The sequence below is a fragment of the Apodemus sylvaticus genome, chromosome 21 (assembly GCF_947179515.1).
Source record: "Apodemus sylvaticus chromosome 21, mApoSyl1.1, whole genome shotgun sequence".
Taxonomy (NCBI): domain Eukaryota; kingdom Metazoa; phylum Chordata; class Mammalia; order Rodentia; family Muridae; genus Apodemus; species Apodemus sylvaticus.
The window spans coordinates 35,724,901-35,743,774 of record NC_067492.1 but is presented as its reverse complement, the minus strand read 5'-3'; the positions used below and the strand labels follow the sequence as shown (position 1 = coordinate 35,743,774).

The 18,874-nt window shown below is 42.6% G+C and overlaps 1 pseudogene; it reads left to right on the top strand.

Annotated features, from left to right (window-relative positions):
• Nucleotides 1-18,469, top strand: part of LOC127672136 (transcription factor BTF3 homolog 4-like) — a 39,513-nt pseudogene extending 21,044 nt beyond the window's left edge.
• Nucleotides 18,470-18,874: the final 405 nt, after the last annotated feature.

The following is an 18,874-nucleotide window of genomic DNA, read 5'->3' as shown; positions in this document are numbered from 1 at the left end:
AGAGAGCACTGCTGTTGCCAGTGCACAGGGTTTGAATCCTGGCTTCATATCCGAGGCCTGTGGACCTTTGCAAGCATGCCAACAGCCTGGCTTCTCCATTCCTTCTCTGTAAAAAAGAGAGAAGATTGAGTCTCGCCACTAAAGGCTTTCAGGCTTTCACACACAGAATAGGTGTGGAGAGAGGTAGGCGTGTGGCCACAGGCCTGCCATGGACACACTGCACAGCTGGGCTCAGGAGGACGGTCCCGTGGCCGCAACTGAGTCTGGATTCTTGATCCATGTTCTGCTGTCGTTGATTCCAAACAAGCCCTTCCCCAACCTTAGCCAGTGTGGAAGACCCCAAAGAGTGAGGAGAGGGAAGACTCAAGAGGAGTTAATGGATCTTCTGGGGAATTCCAGAGACAAGGACAGAGTAGTTCCCCTAGGAGGAAGAACATGGAAGGGGCGCTGCCACACATGGAGCAGAGTGGTCCTTCTTGCCCCACAGAAGCACCCATGCCCTACAGAGGCCCCTCTGTCCTACAGAGGTCTACATAACCTACAAACCTCCCATATATTACAGAGCCCCCATACTCTTTGGAGGTCCTCCCGTGCCTTACAGAGGCCCCCATGCCCTACAGAGGCCCCCATGCCCTACAAGGACAGGACAGTTGGAGGAGGCACAGATTGGTGACTCAGAAAGAATTCGGCTTGAGCCTCTAAGGAAGGGACAGGAAATGCTCTGAAATGGTTGGGGTGGGATGGGAGATGGTTAGGGTGGTCAAGACTGATGGTGTGTGTATGTGTGTGTGTGTGTGTGTGAGAGAGAGAGAGAGAGACAGAGACAGAGACAGAGACAGAGACAGAGACAGAGACAGACAGAGAGGTGGGGGTGGTGGGGAGGGGGAGAGAGGAAGGGAGACAGAGAGTTTCTTCCTCTGGCTTGAGAATCCTCTGTCCTGGGATGGGACCGCGGCCCTCGGCCCTCTGAGGTGGTCTTCATCCTTCTATGATAGACGCTGTCTTCACTCCTTGTTTGCCATGGCCTTCACTTGCCCACATCTTTTATTACTGATGGTGTTAAAGGGGGACTTTGGGAGCTTCCTTTTGGATTCTTAGTCTCCTTAATTAAAAAAAAAATAAAAACAGACTCCGAAGAACACTCCAGGACAATTTTATTTGGGTTTGAAAGAGAAACAACAGGGTAGGCTATAAATGTTGGCATCTGCTAGGAGCAGGGGATGGAGAAGAGACAGACAGAGATCATGCCTTTTGCAGTGGAGGTCTGCAAGCGGCTGCATGACAGAAGGGAAGCCAGGCTTCCTGGAATCAGGGAGAAAGCCCCAAGAATCCAGGAAAGCAGGCTTAGGTTTGGCCAGGATTCTTTTTTTTTTTTTTTTTTTTTTAAGGAAAAAGGAAAAAAGTAAAAGTTAAATCTCAGAGAAGTGGTGATGTTCCTCAGCGTGCCTGGCAGGGGCTCTGCAAGAGTCTGCAGAGCAGCCTGGAGACCTTGCAGGATTTAGACAGCTCCACTCCTTCATGTTTCCCAGGTAACACTGGAGAGGTAAATACCAGTTTGCACTTGGTTTTGGTTTCCTTTTTGTTGCTGTGATAAAACACTCCAACTGAAAGCAGCCTGAGGGAGGAAAGGGATTTTATTTCTTCTTACTTGTCCAGGTTACCATCCATCACTAAAGGAAGTCAGGGCAGAAACTCAAGACTGGAACCTTGTTATAATAGGTCTGAGATCTCAATGGAAGAGACTTCCATTCCAATTGAAGTGTCTGACAAGGCAAACTTGACCCTTGGCTAACAGGGTATGCTCCCAAGATGGAACGCTCAGACAGGAAGTACTTTTGTTTTGTTTTGTTTTTTAATCCCAATATAGGCAGTGACTGTATCTTTTTCCCATTGACTGGGGTCCACATCATAATCTTAAGTAGCTAGTCTGAAAAGATTTGGTCCAAAGAAAATAAAAAAGGGTAAAAGGGTCACTACACCAGGCCATCCAAGATTTGGAACACAACAGCAGAGAAAAGGTTTATCTTGCCTTACAACTCTCTCTCCATCGCTGCGGAGCTGAGGCAGGAGCCTGAAGGCAGGACTAAAGTCATGGAGGGGTGCTGCTCAGTGGTTTGCTCCTCATGGCTTGCTCTTTCTTATACAACCTAGGATGACAAGCCCAGAGGTTGTGCGGCCCGCTGTGGGCTGGGCCTTCCCATATCAATCAATTATCATGATAATGCCTTGCGGACTTACCTACAGACCCGTCCTATAGGGGCATTTTTTCTCTTTCTAGATGTGTTGAAAAATATCGACTAGCACAGACTTATGATCCAGAAAGAATTCTGTGACTCTCTAAGGAAGAGACAGGAAATGCTCTGACAAGTCTGGAGTGGAATGGGGATTTCAGGGTGGCCATAAACACACATAAATAATAATGATAAAATGACTGGAAATGCAATTTTATTTCTGAAAACTGAGGCTGAGGAAAAAAATCTGGAGAGAAAAATCTTACAAGGAACCATGTAAATACTGTGTTTAGAGAGAAAATTTCTAAAATATAAATTTATTTTAAATTAATTTATTAATTTAATTTATTGCAAATGTAAGATAAAAGTTCATTAAGCTACAAAGTCTTATGTTGGCTATTTATTTTGATAATGATTTTCTTCTAAAACAGATTCTAGAAAGATATTAAATTTCATTCCTTAAAATTGTTTTTTATGCAAAGGAAAAAGACCAAGCAACACATAGAGAGAAACCCATTAGAATACCAACTGACTTTTCAATGAAGATGCTAAAAGCAAGAAGGGCCTACATAGGTGCTCTACAAGCTCTAAGAGACCACAGATTCCAAACCAGTCTACTATACCCAGAAAAATTATCACCTTTTTTGAGGAAAAAAAAAACACCTCAGGATAAGACCAAATTTAATCAGCATCTATCTGCAAATCCATCTCTACAAGAAGGTCCTACAAAGAAAGTTTCAGCCTGAAGAGGCTAACCACACCCAAGAAAACACATGAAATAATACCAGACCATTTTACATGTAAATGAATGCAAACCATATTTATTACCCTGCACAAACTCAACTCCAAATGGATGAAGGCTTTCTACATAAGGTCAGATACTCTGAATTTGATCTAAGAAAAAAAAGAGAGAGAGAGAGAAATAGTTTGAGTTCAGTGGCACAGGAAGACCTTCTGAACAGTACACTGATTTCACAGGCACTGAGAACAACAATTAATAAATCAGCTCATGTAACTGAGAAGCTTCTGTATGGAAAAGGTCACCATCATTTAGACAAAGAGGCAGACAGAAGAATGGGAAGAAATCTTTACCAATTACACATTGAGAGCTCTAATAGCTAAAGCATATAAAGAACTCCTCCAAAAAAACTAGGTATCAAGAAAATAAATAACCCAATTCAAAATGGGGTAAAGGTCTAAATAGAAAGTTCTCAAAAGATAAGACACAAATTTCTGGGAAATACCTGAAGAGATGCTCAATATCCTTAGCCACCAGGAAGGTTGTGGGGTAAGAAGAAAACGCATCCATTGCTTGTGGGAGTGCAAGCTTACACAGTCACTTCAGAAGGCAATGTGGCAGTTCCTCGGGAAGCTGGAAATAGATCAGTATCATTCTTGAGTGTGTACCCAAAGGATTCTCATCGACTACAGTGACACTTACCTACTTATCCGTGTTCACTGCTGCTCTAATCATAAAGCCAGAAATCGGAAACAGCTTAGCTGTCTGGCAGCAGAAGAATGGATGCAGAAAATGTGAGCTGGTCATGGTGGCTCAGGTCTTTAATTCTGGCACTCAGGAGGCAGAAGCAGGTGGATCTCGGTGAGTTCAAGGCCAGTTTGGTCTACTGAGCAAGTTTCAGGACAGGACAGCCAGGACTACAAAAAGAAACCCTGTCTTGAAAAAAACAAAACAAAACAAAAAAACAAAAACAAAAAATAGAAAATAAGGGAAAAGAAAATGTACATTTTTACACGATGGAATATTACTCAGCTGTTAAAAAAAATGAAGTCATGAGACTTGTAGGTAAATGGGTAGAGTTACAAAAATCAGCCTGAGGTAACCAGAACCTAAAAGACAAATATAGTAGGTGTTTGTTTGTATGTAGATACTGGCTTTTAAGCCTTTACGAGGTATGCCACAACCTGTGTAAACTCGGGTATAGAATAATGGGCTAGATGGGAGGGAAGGATTCCCTGAGGAAGGGAAATAGGATTTGTAGTTATGGAAAGACAGGGCAAAGGGAGGCTGGAATTGGAGTATTAAACAGAGAGGGTGGTAAGGGAGAAAACAGGCAGGGACAGTTAAAACTAAGGGCCATTTGAGAGGTCATATAGGAAACTTCTTATCTATACATATATGAGTCTAAGTGCAATCCCCAAGTAACTGGGAGACAATGCCCCAAGTAGACACCTCTCACCTCCAAATGAAATGTGTGGTGCCAGGAATGGGTTACTTCTAACTGAATTGTTGACCAAAGGAGCCCCATGGAGACTTCCAAATAGCTCATGCTGTTGCAGATGCTGTTGATTTCTGTCCATCAAACTCATGGTAAGAGCTGAAGACCACACTCGTACAACTCCTTGAATATGAAGAAGTCAGGCTGGTGCCCAATGAGAGCTGCACTCCTACAGTAGAGTGCACACAGCCCTGGAAGGTAATCTGCATGCTTCTACAGGAGACATGTAAACACTAAGCCAGCTATATAACACCTTCAGTCTACAATGGTGACCTGCCTACGTGGTTTGCTACTATAAGAGTACCACATATGTAGTGGGAATAGCCAACCTCTACTATCTGATTTAAAGCCCGTTTCATAAGATGGACCCATCCCTGACACTGCTTGGACGGTGAAGAGCCTGAAACTAGATAGATAAACACTATTATTCTGCTAAAGGTACACAGCAAAACTCTGTCATATCCATAGATCAACCATCATCAAAGATTCTTCCACCTGTAGGAGATGGGAACAAATATAGAGACCCACGACTGGATAATGTGCTTAGGACAAGAAATAGAGACCTTGGAATACACAGTCCAATTTCTCCCTCCTCCCAACACCCAGAGTCCAGGGACCTTTGAGGAAGAGGATTCCAAAGGATTGTGAGAACTAGTGGGGATGAGAAACAAGGGAGTAGAATGTAATGGTTTGTATATGCTTGGCCCAGGGAGTGGCACTGTTAGGAGATGTGGCCTTGTTGGAGTAGGAGTGGCCTTGTTGGAGTAGGCGTTGCCTTATTGGAGTAGGCGTGGCCTTTTGGGGTAGGTGTGTCACTGTGGATATGGGCTTTAATGCCCACATCCTATCTGCCTGGAAGCCAGTCTTCTCCTAGCAGCAGCCTTCAGATGAAGCTGTAGACCTCTCAGCTCTCCTGCACCATGCCTGCCTGGACACTGCCATGATCCTGCCTTGATGATAGTGGACTGAACCTCTGAACCTGTTAGCCAGCCCCAATTAAATGTTGTCCTTACAAGAGTTGCCATGGTCATGGTGTCTATTCACAGCAGTAAAACTCTAATTTAGACACATGCCTAGTACCTTCAGCGGCCAGAAGAGAATGCAGGAGTCCCTAGAGCTGGAATTATGGATGGTTGTGAACTGTCACATATGTGGGTCCTGAGAGCCAACCCTGGTTCTTCTACAAGAGCAAGGGCTCTTAACCGCTGAGCCGTCTCTTCAGCCCCAAGACTAACATATTTAAAGACGCTTCTATCAATAGAGTTGGTCTTAATTACCTGTGTCCTTTCCTTTTACTTAAAACTCTGCAGTTTAACTAAACTCGTCATCTATCCTCTTAAATAGAACACCCAGCAGACCTAGAAACAGCTGTAAGTCCCTCCTCACTTCTGCCCTCTTTTTCTTTAAGAGCTGTCTCCCAGGAACTAGACTGGACCACGGGGGTCCAACTGAAGTTTACCTGGATATGAAATATCTTCCGCCCACGTTTTTCAAGACAGACAGAAAGACAGACAGAAAAAAAAAACCCAAACAGGAAAACAACCAACAACCAAATAAAACAATCCACAATTACCATTATTATTAATTTCTTTTGTGTGTTGATGTGGCTTGAATAAGAATGGCCCTCATAGGCTCATGTATTTGTATTGGTTCCCAGTTGAAAGGATTGTTTGGGAAGGATTAGGAGGAGGTGTGGCCTTGGTGGAGAAGGTGTGTCATTGAGGGTGGGCTTTGAGGTTTCAAGGGCCCACTACAGGCCCAGCCTCTCTCTGTCTCTGTCTCTGTCTCTGTCTCTCTCTCTCTCTCTCTTTCTCTGTTTTCGAGTTATAGATCAGGTACACCCTCTCAGCTACCGCTCCAGCACTATGCCTGATGGCCTGCAACCATGCTTCCTTCCACAGTGCCGTCTGAAACTATAAGCTCCCAATTAAATGCTTTTCATTTATAAGTTGTCCTAGTGATGATATTTCTTCATGGCAATAGAATAGTAACTGAGACATGTGCTTAGGAGTGTGGATGCTTTCGTGTGTGTGTGTGTGTGCATGTGTGTGCGTGTTTGCATGTGTGTGCGTGTGTGCGTGTGGGCGTGTGTGCGTGTGTGCGTGTGTGTGTGTGTGTGTGTGTGTGTGTGTGTGTGCATGTGTGTGTGTGTGTACAACTTTTGAGAGTTGGCCCTCTTCCATCATGTGTGCTCTGGGACTTGAACTCAGATCATCAGGCTTGGCTGAGGCATCTTGCTAACCCAATATTCCCTGCCCCTTCTCCTTTTCTTAAGAAACTTAAAAATACCTGAGGGTTAAAAAATGGATGCAGAGGCTGGAGAGATGTCATTTATGGTCCTTGCAGAGGACTGGAGTTTGGTTCCCACCATCCACATTGTGCAGCTCATAACCACCTATAACTCCAGCTCTAGGGGGCCTAGCATCCTCTTCTGACCCCCGAGGGCACACATACACAAGCACACACACACACACACTCACACACACACACACACACACACACACGCACATAAATAAATAAATAAATAAATAAATAAATAAATAAATATTTAAAATTGGATGTAATTTGGTTTTTTAAAAATTCAAAATATAAGTGATAAATGCCAAGATCATGTTTAAAATCTCATTTTTTTCCCCTTTCTCCATTGCCCATAAGCTATTTCATGAGTTGTGGAAAATTGTGGGGCTGCTGAGAAGGGTGCTGTCTTTAAAATCCACAGTGAGTAGGTAAGGTGGTTCTTTGAGGGAGGCTTGTGTATTGGCAATATATAGTGATGGCTGTTCTGACATTTTGAAACTTTAATGTGTCTTCTACCTGATGCTCTTTGATCTTCCTGTACGTCTCTGGGAAAATCAGTTTCTTTACCGTACATTTAGACCAGAGCTTTAAAATAAAAGAAGAGGAAAATAGTACCTCTCCCCCAATTATAAAAGCCTACAGTTTGAGAATTAATAAACCAAGATTCACTAATAAAAATGCTGGTGTTCCAATATAATGGGACTAACGTAAAACTAAAACCTGATTCTGTGTCTAGCATAAGAAGGCATCCTTAAGGATATTGCTCTGTGTGCCAGCGTGAGTTTATGTGCACCACAATCTGCAGGTGCTCACAGAGGCCAGAAGAGGGCGTTGGATCCCCTGGAAGTAGAGTTATAGGAGGTTGTGGCCCCTGGTGGATACTAAGAGAAGTGCCCTGCTGTGCCGTCTGTCTAGATCCTTTTGCTCTTAATAACATTTTGCAATTGACTGAAAAGGCAAGCTTTTAGGTTTTGTTTTTATATTTTTCATGGGTTTTATTTGTTTTACCATTTTTGCTTTGGGCTTTTGACTAAGAAATTGTCATTTTTAAAAAGATTCTTATTTCTGTATTGTGTGTATGTATGTATCTTTGTGAGTTTTTGTGCATAGGTCACATGGAGATCAGAAGAAGGCATTGAGTGCCCTATATTGTTCTCTTCCTATTATTTTTTTATCTTTTATTTGTGTATTTATTCATCCAGTTATTTGATGTGGGTGCAGTGGTTTGAATAAGAATGACCCTTGTAGGCATGCATATATTTGAATGTTTCATCATCTGGGAATGGCACTACTTTAGAAGGAGTAGGGGGCGTGGCCTTGGTGGAGGGGGTGTGGCCTCGCTGGAGGAAGTGTGTCACTGTGGGTGGGCTCTGAGGTTTTGAGACCCCAAGCCTGGTCTAGTGTCTCTCTCTACCTGTGGCCTGCAGATCTGGATGTAGAACTCTCAGCTTCTTCTCCAGCACCTTGTCTACCTGCACGCTGCCATGCTTTCTGTCTGCCATGACGATAATGGCCTAGACCTCTGAAAATATAAGCAAGCCCCTGTTTGTCAGACCCCAGGACAAGGGACTGAGGTGTATATTTTACATTTCACAGCAGACCTGGCCTCCAGGTTCTCCCAGCATCCTTCAGTCATCATGTCATACTCTGTCTCCAACCCTGAACTTTCAGCCCAGGGGCTGGCCTGCCCTTCCCCTGAGGCTCTTCCCTATAGAATCCAGACATTTTGGTCTCTCCCTCTCTCCTCTCTCTCTGTACATATGCATCCCTTTCTTTCTTTCTTTCTTTCTTTCTTTCTTTCTTTCTTTCTTTCTTTCTTTCTTTCTTTCTTTCTTTCTTTCATTCCTTCCTTCTTTCCTTCCTCCCTCCCTCCCTCCCTCCCTCCCTCCCTTCTTTCTTTCTTTCTTTCTTTCTTTCTTTCTTTCTTTCTTTCTTTCTTTCTTTCTTTCTTTCTTTCTTTCTTTCTTTCTTTCTTCTTCTCTCTCTCTCTCTCTTTCTCTCCTAAACCCTCTTTTCCCAAGGTGACTTCCCTGGCCTTGGTCCTTGGGGCAAGTGAACTCGCTCAATAACAGCTTCCCAATAAACTGTGTTTAATGTAATCTAATCTAGCTTGAATTGGCTTGTCTCACTGGCAGAGAAATAACCTATCAGCCCCAATGAAATGCTTTCTTGTATAAGAATTGCCTTAGTCATGAAGTTTCTTCCCATGACCCTTACTAAGACTGTATGAGCATGTGTGGAGAAATGTGAAGGTAAGATACTATTTTCTGGAGGCAATTCTTTCCTACCTTGTGGTTCCTGGGAGTAAAAGACAGGTGGCAGCCTCCCAGGGGAGTAAGTACCTTTCCCCTCAGAGCAATCTCAGTTTGAGGCAGGGACTTCTGAACCTGGTGCTAAGGTGTTTCAACTAGGCTGAGCAAGCCCCAGCAACCCTCCTGTTCTGTCCCAGTTGGGTCTGGAGTTATGGGTGTTTACGGAGATGCCCAAGATGCCCGGCTTGTCATGTGTATACTGTGATTCCAAATCCCAGTCCTAATATTTGAGGCATAAACAGTCTTAATCGCTGAGCCGCATCTCCAGATGTAGGGAAAGTTCCGTCAAGTGACTTGTTTATGTTAAAACGCTCAGAATGGTTCCTTTGCAAGCAGCTATTTTATGGTGGTTTTAGTACAGTTAATTCCCTAGGCATCTGCAACTGAAAAGGGAGCAGTATGTCTAAACTTTACATATATTCAAAAGTTTATAAAGTTAAATACATGAATATTTAGGACATACAGAGAGTCCAGTGAGCACACAAAGACCTCTTGGCAGCCAGGTAACAAACAGAAACTGCGACCACAGTAGAGCCCCACTAAGCAATGGTCCAACAGGCTGGAGAACAATCCTGCTCTTCCTCTGCCAACAGCCAGGTTGAATATCATGAACAAACCTCATTGAGAGTGGAAAAATGCAGACACAAGCATAGCAGCACCCCAGGAAGATGAAGAGAGACAGAGAGACACCTCACAAGGCGGAGGATGCGGCCATCTAACAGGGAACCCACCACCGTCCACACAACTGTGCCTGGCTGCTCTTTTGTGGAAGCAGTTGATACGAGCAATAGACTCCTTGCAGGCTGCGCTGGACCTCGATGATGGTTTGTTTAGCGTCCCCTTAGCTGCTGTTCCCTGAGACCAACTGGCACTTGAGATGGACAGGCCTGGGCCCTATTTTAGGAACTCTGCCTACCCTCTGTAGAAAGATTTTGAAAAGCACCTGGAAAAATGATAAAATAAAACAAAATAAAACTAAACAAAAACATATTTAAAGAGTTTTTTTATTATTTTTTTTTAAAGTGACTCTGCACGGGAGAAAAGAGGCTCACCAAAAGGCCTAGAGTTGCTAGATCTGCCACTCAGGCAATTCCTCTATTGAAAGTCCCAGTCTGTACCTATTTGCCCTGACTCAGTATTTTGTTATTGTAAATATAAGATACACTTGTGCGAAAACCAATCACTCTGTTGGTAGTCATTATTATAGCACAGCTCTCTAAATTTGTAAAAAGTCTAACATTTTGATTTTTGTCAATGCAGTAGATTCATCCTACTCAACCAACAATTCTAAATTTTGCTTCAAAGGTGAAAAGCTAACCATCACCATGGCTACCTAAACAAGTCCTGAACAACAATGACACCAATAGAGATGCTGAAGTGGAAGGGCATAGAGCATGAGGTGTCACTCTAACGACAGCCAGCAGAGGAAGGCTAAGAATGGGAAAACATAGTATTTCCCAGGAAAGAGAACAGCGATTGGTTCTCCAATACCATTGAGATCTTATACATACAAGTAACATTCCACACACTGAGCAGGATATATATGATTATAATACTATGCACAGAAATAATTATATGTTTTATATATAATTATAATATATAAATACATAATAGTATATTGATATACAATGTATATAGATATATAATATATAATAAACATTTATATGTTTATAAATGTGTTTGTATATATGCTTATTTGTATATGAACAATTAAAGAAAGAGGGAGAGAGAGTAAGGGGGACTATATTGCATGGAAGAGAAGAAGGAAAGAAAAGGGAAAGATGATGTCATTGTAATTTAGATTTTAAAAAGCGAAACCTAAGTTAATATGTGTAATGGCTTCAATGAGAATGACCCCCACAAGCTCATATTTGAAATCCTGGTCCCCAGTTGATGGAACTGTTTGGGAAGGATTGGGTGTGGCCTTGTTGGCGCTATTTCACTGGAGAAACGTTTCGGTTTCAAACACCTATGCTATTCCCAGCTCAGGTGCTCTCTCTCTCTCTCTCTCTCTCTGCCCACCTTAGTTACTCTTCTGTGATAGACATCATGACTTACACGAGAAAGTTTACTGTACACTTACAGTTAGAGGACAATAGTCTATAATTGTCACAGTGGGGAACGTGGCAGCAGGCAGGCACGGCACCAGAGCAGTGGCTGAGAGCTTACATCCTGACCCACAAACATGAAGCAGAGAGAACTAACTGGAAGTGATGGGGGGTGAAGTTTTTAAACTTCAACGCTGGCCTGTAATGACATACCTCCTCCAATAATGCTACCCCAATCCTTCCCAAACAGTTCTGCCAACTAGGGAACGAACACATATTCAAATATGTGAGCCTATGGGGGCTGTTCTCATTCAAAACAAATTCTCCTCTTTTTTGTGGATCAAGATTTAAGCTCTTGGGTATTTCTGCCACCATGCCTTTGCTCCACCATCATGAACTCTAAACCACTGGGGTCATTAGCTGAAGTTAAATACTTTCTTTTATAAGCTACCTTGGTCTTGGTTTCTTACCTCAGCAATAGAAAAGTACCTAAGACAACATGTAGAGAGCATATATGTAATTCTTCTGTATAACTATTCTAATCGCTGCTAGCTCATGCATGCATGTAATATATGGGTTATTGGGTTATTTAAGGTTTCCAAGGTGTAAAGCCTAGGACATTTGCCAAGCTGTCCTCTGAACTAGAATTGTTTCTGATGTGACTCCTCTCCAGGTTTTGTGTGTATATTACTAGTTGAATCATGGCTCTTTTCTTGACGCAAGGGTAATTAGACATGCCCTCACACTGTGTGCTCCAAGCTGTGCTGCCTCATAGTGAGAAGGTTCTGCATGTTGGCCACCTCCTCCAACAAAGTCACGCCTTTGAATCCTTCCCAAACTGTTCCACCAATGTGGATCTAAATATTCAGACATATGGGGTCATTCTCATTTGAACTGCCACAACATTATTGATTGACTGATGGACAGAGATTTTCTTATTTTAATTATTTTTTAAATCTTACATGCAAGAGTATTGCACCTCCTTATTTTTTTTCAAATTTGAAAGTGATTTTTTTGAAAAGCATATTCTTTTATTGAAAAAGGAAGTAAAAACATTCTATGATAAAATTGAAGATTTACAGGGAAAATATTTACATGTTAAAATTGACAATTTTCATGGAAAATTAAAGAGTATAATGGTGGACATAAAAACATTGCTAAATTAATTGAAAAAGGAAGTAGGAACATTTTATGATAGAATTAAAGATTTATGTGGAAAATATTTCTGATAAAATCGTAAAAAAATGTAGAAAAACATGTTAAAATTGTAGATTATTAGGGAAATTTTTATATAGATATAATAATGGTAGGCATAAAAGTATTCCTAAGTTGATTGAAAGTGGAATTATAAACATTTTCTGCTAAAATTGAAAATTTACATGGAAAATATTTCTGATAAAATTGAAGAAATATAGAGAAAAACATGTTAAAATTGAAGATTATCATGGAAAACTATACAGATAAAATGGTAGACATAAAAACACTACTAAATTAATTGAAAGAGGAATTACCAACATTTTCTAATAAAATTGAAGCTGTACATGAAAAATATTTCTGATAAAATATTCATAAAAATTCAAGAAATATATAGGAAAACATGTTAAAATTGACTATTTCATGGAAAATTATACAGATAAACTGCTAGACATAAAAACATTTCTAAATTAATTGAAGGTGGAATTAAAAACATTTTCTGATAAAATCAGAGATTTACATGGAAAACATTTCTGATAAAATTCAAGAAATATATAGAAAAACATGTTAAAATGGAAGATTATCATGAAAAATAATGCAGATAAAATGCTAGACATAAAAACATTACTAAATTAATTGAAAGAGGAATTACAAACATTTTCTAATAAAATTGAAGATTTACATGAAGAACATTTCTGTTAGTCTATGTCTTTTTATTGGGGAATTGAGTCCACTGATGTTAAGAGATATTAAGGAATAGTAATTGTTGCTTCCTGTCATTTTTGATGTTATTTTCATGTTTGTGTGGTTATCTTCGTTTGGGTTTGTTGGAAGAAGATTACTTTCTTGCTTTTTCTAGGATGTAGTTTCCCTCCTTGTATTGGCGTTTTCTATGTATTATCCTTTGTAGGGCTGGATTTGTGGGAAAATATTGTAAAAATTTGGTTTTATCATGGAATATCTTGGTTTCTCCATCTATGGTGATTGAGAGTTTTGCTGGGTATAGAAGTCTGGGCTGGCATTTGTGTTCTCTTAGGGTCTGTATGAGATCTGCCCAAGATCTTCTAGCTTTCATCATCTCTGGTGAGAAGTCTGGTGCAATTCTGATAGGTCTGCCTTTATAAGTTACTTGTCCTTTTTCCCTTACTGCTTTTAATATTCTTTCTTTGTTTAGTGCATTTGGTGTTTTGGTTATTATTTGCCAGGAGGACTTTCTGGTCTAGTCTAGTCTGTTTGGAGTTCTGTAGGCTTCTTGTATGTACAAGCACACATGTGTGTTAACACATGTGTGTTCACACCACTGTCCGGCTGTTTCAACAGGTTCTCATCACATTCTTGCATGCTGTGTATGAGATTAAGTGGCGTGTGTGCTAATAAGATAGAATTTGTTCATGCAGTATCAGAGACTCACCGTATGCAAACTTGTCCCACATAAACATGTCTCGCAGAGCGGAAGAACACAGCATATTCCTGCACTTCCATCCTGCACCCTTACAAAGGGCGTGTCTGGTGGCATGTGCTGCATGCTGTGTGGAGTGGGGGAGCTGGGGAAGTATGCTTACAAACACGGGACCTGTCCACGCTGGGAGAAGACTAGACATATACAAAACTCTCATAGGAAGGAAGGAGATGGCCCATTCTCTGGGCTCTGTAAGTTTCCCTATTACAGAAGTTCTAGCAAGGCTCCTCAGTGCCTTAACTGCAGTGGTATTTCACCTCCTTGGTTCTGTTCATTCCTAAGTGTTTTATCCATTTAGGCAACTACTGCCAGTGACATTGGTTTGGCCTGATTTCCTTCTCCGTAAACTTGTTGGTCCATAGGAAAGAAACTTATTTTTGTGTCTCAACTTCCTATCCTGTGATATGGATGATAAGTACTTTGAGGCTGTCAGGGTATTCCCCCATAGTGTCCTGTGGGTTGCAAAAAGGGGTAAATGGACTTCTTCACTTCCTATCCATAATCCTTTTATTTCTTTCTGATTGATCCAACTAAGACTTGAAATATCACATTCAATAAATAGGGAGGGTAAGGGTGGACAGCCCTGTCTGACTCTGATCTTCAGGCCTCTGTAGTGTCGCTGGCTTGGCTGAGCATGTTCTTCTGTCAAACTGAGCTGTGTCCTTCTATTCCTGCTTTCTTCAGGGCTTTTACTGTAAAGAGGTGTGGGATTTTGTTGGTTTTTTGTGCACCTACAGAGATGATTGTGTCATTTCTGTCCCTAAGTTTTATTTATGCGTTCTCTGACCAGGACAGGGCATGCTAGGAAGGCTCTGGAAAGAACCGTGGGCCAAGGGATGAATGTCCGGGGCTTTCTCCTTTCTTCTCTTCACACCACGATGGTTCTCCCTTTCTTTGCTTCCCTTTTCTGCTTCCCTTCCAGAAGGATATCATCTCCTGAGCTAGCTTTAGGCACCTCTTGTCTTGGTATTGAGCCGGGTCTTTCCTGGGCCCAGCATCGTTGCCTCTTTCTCCGGCCTGCGTCTTTCCAACGGTTATCATTTGCTTCCAGCACCAGCGGCTGTTGTGAATTGTGTGTGACAGAGAGCATAGAAGCCCTCCATCCTTAAAACAACCTGGTGGCAGCAAGGCTCACTAACCCACAAGCCACACCCACTGCCAGCTGGTGGTAGAGACAAGACAGCTGTATCTAGGATTTAGGGTATTAGTACACTGGTCACACCCTGCATGCTCTAACACATCTGCTATTTTTATGACACACTGAAAATCCAAATCAGCAGTCCACACAACGCATCAAATTGTAAAAGGGGCAGATGCAGCCTGGAAGGCTGCTGGCCTTCTAAGGGGCTCAGACAAAATAAGCAGTCAGGATTTTGCAGTGGGTCTTACCTTAGGGACCCAGACTGGAGTATGGACTCCACCCAGGACAAGGTCTTGAATGAAATGTGTGTCACCATTCCCTGGCCACATCACTAATCTCTGTAGACACTGTGTGGCCCTCACCAAAACACTTGTCTCTTTGGGTCCTTTCCCAGCCTCTCCTGCACAGATGAAAGGCCATGTGACTGAACGTGATCAGAACAGATGCTCTCAGCTTCTGGGTCTGAACACTCTGAAACACAACACAGTGTACACAAACACACACACACACACACACACACACACACACACACACACACACAAAATGCTGTTTTCCTGCTCTAGTTCAGCAGATGAGCACAGGAGACCTGCAGTGGGCTGGGAACACCTACTTCAGGTTTCCTGTGAGAAACCCAGGAGACACATGGGCTGGGGGGCAAATATGGTAGGGATTGGGAAGGCACAGAGGATGAAAGGATGCTGTGACCTTGACCAGTAGTTGACATGATCAGCTTTTTCCTAGCACTGCTCAGCTGCACCAGGGCAGGTGCGAAACTGGTGGAGATGGGGGGGGGGGGTTCCCTGGGGCCCTGAATTCTCCAGGAGGAAGCAAGAAAACAGGAGTAGCCATTATGAATGTCCATTGAAGGTATATGTTATACGTACACAGCAGATGCTGCTTACAACGGGGAAGCTAAAGTAAGGACAGAGTAAGAGACGTGGCAGGGAGCCAGGGACAAGGGACCATTTCAGTCCCTTGTGGCTGGATGGCAGGAGTTGGATGCTCAAGGAATTGAGCTGGAGAGTCCAGATGGAGGTGACAGTGGGGTGTTTGAAATCGAGAGCATGTCCTTGCAGTCATCAGGGGTGACAAGGTCAAGAGCATGGCCGTGGGCAGGAGAGGCTGAGTCCTCTGGAAGAGAGGAGGCTGTGAAACCAAGAGAGATGACTGTGAAGAGTGCTCCGAGGGAAAACCCTGGCGAGGAGAGTCACCATGAGCTGGCATCTGTCATGGCCACCAATGAAGGAAGTAAGGGGTAGAGGGTAGACGGTCCCAAGTGCGCCACAAAGAAGCAAAGGCTTTTTAGGGAAGGGAGAAGATTAAGGAGGATGCCTTCTCCAGTCCTGGCTCTGAACGGGACAGCAGTGTGGGAACAATGCCTCCCAGAAGGCTACAGGAGAAGCAGGGTCCTTAAAGAGAGCCAGGTTCAGAGTCAAAGGATGAGGAGCCAGACCCCGTGGGCAGTGTCTATAACTCTAGCATTCGGGGAGACTGAATCAGGAGCATGGCAGGTCTGAGGCCCACAAAAACTACACGAAACCAGAAAGGGACAAAAAAGCAAGAAGAGACAGGGGCAGTAGGGACACACACACAGGGACACCCCAGTGTTACAGAAGAGCCGTCAGTCCTGATACAGCCTAGATCCTCAGTGCTGAGGGGATCCCTGGACAGCAGAGGAGACCACAGCAGGATTCACACAGCAAAAGGGGAGAGCTCTGAGGACCATCAGGGCAGCAAGAGAGCAGGCGAGAGAGCATCCACTGAAAACGGCAGGTCGAGAAGTCATGGAACCCAGCACAGCAGCGCAGAACCAGGCTGTCTTCTATTTATAGAGCTACAAAATCATAAACATATACTTAGGGAAGGATCCCCAAGTGATGTCAGGGTCCTGATTTTGTGGTTATGCACAGGAAAAAGGAGGGGTGAAAGGTGAGGAAGAACAGCTTGGGTCGTATCAAAAGAAATTTAACTTCTTAATGACAAAAAATAAAATATAAAAATATAAAAATAGATTCACAAAGGGATGAAACAAAATACAGTAAAATGTTGTCATGTTGTCTTCTGCATAACCTGGGCTGTGGGTCCTGAAACACTCACCTCTAAGGTTGAAAGCTTTGTAAATTTAAAAGATAAGACCTGGCTGGGGGCCAACATTTAGGGTCCTAGCACTTTAGAGACTAAAGCAGAAGGATTGGTAAATGCAAGGCTACACTTTTCCTCAGAATAGAAGAAGAAAGGAAAGGAAAGGAAAGGAAAAAAAAAGGAAAGGAAAGGAAAGGAAAGGAAAGGAAAGGAAAGGAAAGGAAAGGAAAGGAAAGGAAAGGAAAGGAAAGGAAAGGAAAGGAAAGGAAGACAGGAAGGGAAGTGGGATTGGGGGAGAATATAAGGAAAGGAATTGAAAAGGGGAAAAAAGCCAGGTGAGGGAATTATAATACAGTACAATAATCAAGACATTGCAGTCAGACTGAGAATCTAAAAACAAGTCCATACATTTAAGGGCAACTGATCTTGACAAATGAGCCAACACAATCCAGAGGAGGGAAACAGTCTTTTCAGCAAGTAGTTCTGGGGCTGGAGAGACGGCTCAGTGGTTAAGACTACTAGCTGTTCTCATAGAGGACCTGGGTTCAGTTCCCAGCACCCACTTGGCTCACAGCTTGATGTAACTCCAGTTGCAGCCAGCCTGTCTCCCTCTTCCCGCCTCCATGAGCGCCTGTCCTCATGTGATATATACACACACATATGCAGGCAAAACAGTCACACACATAAAATAAAAAGAAATCTTTAGGGTTGGAGAGATGGCTTGGTGCTTAAAAGCTCTTGCTGCTCTTGCAGAGGATCTGGGCTCAGTTCCCAGCATCCACCTGTGGCCCACAACCACCTGTTACTCTGGTTCCTTGGGATCCCATGCTTTCTTCTGACCTCTACAGGCTTCTGTACACGTGTGATACACATAATACATTCAGGTACACACATATACAATTCAAATAAATAATAATTAAAAAAAAAAGTAGTTCTGGATCTTGCTCTTGCCGTGTGCTGGTGTTGGAGGACTCTCCCCACTGCAGATTCACCAACAGCATGAACAGGAAAAGTTAGCCAGACTTCAAGCTCAGGTCCAGATAGGAGGGAAGGGGACAGCTCACAGGAAGAAGGTGGCACATAGGCTAGCTACTGCTGATGACAAAAAGCTTCAGAGTTCACTAACGAAACTGGCTGTGAACAATCCAACTGGTACTAAAGAGGTGAACATGATTAAAGACGATGGAACAGTTAGTCTTTCCAACAATCCCAAAGTCCAAGCTTCCCTCTCCACTAACACCTTTGCAAAGATTGGTCCTGCAGAAGCCAAACCAATCACAGAAATGCTTCCTGGGATATTAAGTCAGCTTGGTGCTGACAGCTCAGAGTGAGTGAACGGTTTCCATGGCAAGTATTGTACAGTAAAGCACCAGACCACAGGACACTGATGAAGAGGATGACAATGTTCCAGATCTTGTAGAAAATTCTGTTGAAGCACCGAAAAATAAGCTAACTAAAATCTTCTGAGTTTTAGAAGCTGGCATGGACTAGGTTTAACAATCATCTCTGCCGTTCTGAAGTTTTACAGACACAGAGAACATCACCTGTTATAGTTCAGTAATATAAATATTTTGAATATTAATGATGTTGCTTGCTCAGCATTTGATTTTGCATTCTGCACTTCTTCCCAAGATCTATCTTCCCAGGATCTATTGTTTTGTTCAAAATATGAAGTACTGGTACAGTTTGAGGGTGGTTTTCGTTTTTTGGGGGGGAGAGGGGGAACTTTTGGTGTGTATGTATATGTATGTGTGTGTGTACACAGTGGACAGCAGATCACATAACAGTTATATCTATGCTATTCCTTCCCCCAATAGAAATAAAGCAAATCTTTCTAAATAAATAAATAAGTAAATAAATAAATAAATAAAT